This window comes from Ochotona curzoniae, unplaced genomic scaffold, assembly GCF_017591425.1.
Source record: "Ochotona curzoniae isolate NIBS_2020 unplaced genomic scaffold, NIBS_Ocur_1.0 contig_3703, whole genome shotgun sequence".
Taxonomy (NCBI): domain Eukaryota; kingdom Metazoa; phylum Chordata; class Mammalia; order Lagomorpha; family Ochotonidae; genus Ochotona; species Ochotona curzoniae.
The window spans coordinates 250,461-252,844 of NW_024465951.1; positions in this window are offsets into that span (position 1 = coordinate 250,461).

A 2,384-nucleotide genomic window follows, 5' to 3' on the forward strand; every position below is an offset into this window, starting at 1 on the left:
TCTTTCTTTCTTTTTTGTTTTTTGATTTTTTGCAATATTTAGGGTTTAGGTTACCATTATTATGAGGAAAATGGAGAAGTGTGTCTACTCAGTCTTGTCCTAGCTTAGGTAATATCTTGATTTCTTAATTAAATAATAATATTTCTCTCAACGTTTTACATTTATTTGAACAAATGTCCTCTTCAAAAGACTCAAAATCTCAAACTGATTTTCTCAGTACACATTTCTTTGGCTTTCCAAACACAATCTGATTAAAATCTCAATAGGTAAATGGCTTCTTTTGCTTGACTGCTTGACTAAGAAATGAGCCACTTATTTTGGAACCTCATGCCTATTTTTGATGTACATGAAAAAATTGTGCTGAGATATTTCATCTACATTTTTATAATTTTTCTTAAATTTTCTCTATTAAAATCGAGAATACCATTAAGAATGCTAGTTTGGAAATGTCAGTATAAATACTTGGCTCTTTTAACTTCAGGATCATTATATAATATATTTTATTCAATAATAAATCAATCCACATTCCAGTATACATTGAGATATTTTAGAGAGAGACAAACAAAAAGTTATCTTCCATTCACTGATACATTCACCAACTCCCCAAGTGGCTGCAATGACTGGGACTAAGCACAGTCTAAGATAAGAGTCAGAAACTCCATCCAGGTTTTCCTGATGGCTGGCAGGGACCCAGGTACTTGGCAGCTCTTGATTCCTACCCAGGAACATTAGTAGGGAACTGAGTGAAAAGTGGAGCAGTTAGTTTTGAGCTGGTACCTATATGGAATGCTTGCATTGCAGGTGGCAACTTAACATATTGCATCACAATGCTGTCCCCTTGAGATGCAGCTTTAACTTCTCATTTAACAGTCACTGGAATTCCTTAGTAATAAGACAAATACACAAAATAAAGAGTTGTGGTGACCCAATGGGCAAGCCACTGACTAAAAATGCTGTTGAGTTATAATTGCAACACTATTCTATGGACTCTTGGCGGCAACTACTGATCTCTACAGTTGCACAAAAGCAGCTACAGATCATATTGTTATGAATGAGCATCTATGAATTCTAAGGCAATGAAATAAGATTTAAATTTTTTGTTAAATTAACTGTTATTTTAATTTTTCAATGACTGAAATATGTAAAATTCATTTTGAAATCACAGGCTTCTCAAAAATATAAATTAGACATGATTTGCTCCAATTTCCATATAGTTTGCTAATTACTGTCCTGTATTTTATGGCTTCAAAATGAACAGGAGTGTGATGTGGGAAGATCTGGAACATTGAAAAGAGTCCTAGATTTACCAGCAAGTGTCTACACCCAGGGATTTCTCATAATCCACATGAGAAGCACCTGTCTTACCATTGATAGTTTAACACATATTCCATTCATTCTGTCTTCTGATGTAATATACCCATGTGTGGTGATTAGAAGCAATGATGTCCCTCAATTCTGCCTAAAAATGAATTAAAACTTGTTTATACAACTAAAGCTTGCTTGAATTATTAAATATAACTTTGATTGTAAATGTTGTGTTAAGGATGATCTGAGTGTTAATAAAGAAATTCTTTGGTATTTATTTTCAGAATTCATACCTCAAGTGTGCAATGCAGACACTGGAAGTGCATATAAATATCTTCTATTGCTGGCCATAATGGTATTTATTACTTTGTTGAAAACTTGGTACAATGAAAATGGTAAGTAAGTATGTAAAGTCATGATATGTTAAGGAATTGTGTACTACACTGACAGTTTTGACATGGCTATTGAATAGTGTTGAAAACAGTGATGGACAACACTTGACCTTCCCATAATAACAGCAAAACTGAAAGCAAAGATGTGACAGTCTCATATGAGTATTCAGTGTTCACTTCTTGAGAGGAACTCATTAATTTAGTTCTGGGGATACAGTTTAAGAGAAGGATTGACAAACTAATCCATCAATTTTGAGATGTAGAAATTCTGAAAGACACTATGCTAAAAATCATAGTAAAAATAAATGATGTGTTTAACAGGTAAAAGCACAGTATTAAAGGTTTTGTAAACGCTCTTAACACTAGATATTTATTTATTGAAAAATTATATATCTCTAATCCATCTTCTGCTCTTCTGTCTCATCTTCTGTATTATTTTAGCTACTAAGGTTATAAATAATGTGCTCTCAATATAGAAAAATATTTTACTGATGATATCTAGTTCAGAAATGAAAATGTCTAAAAATAGACTTAAGAGTTTATACCATCATTGAAACATTTAATAAAAAAAATAGTAGCCATATAGTGGAAATGTTTTTCTTAGACTACATATTTGTTTTGCTAAGTTGTTTCAAAATAAATTTTGTTGTGTATATTTGAAGGTAACAATATGACATTAATAGTACA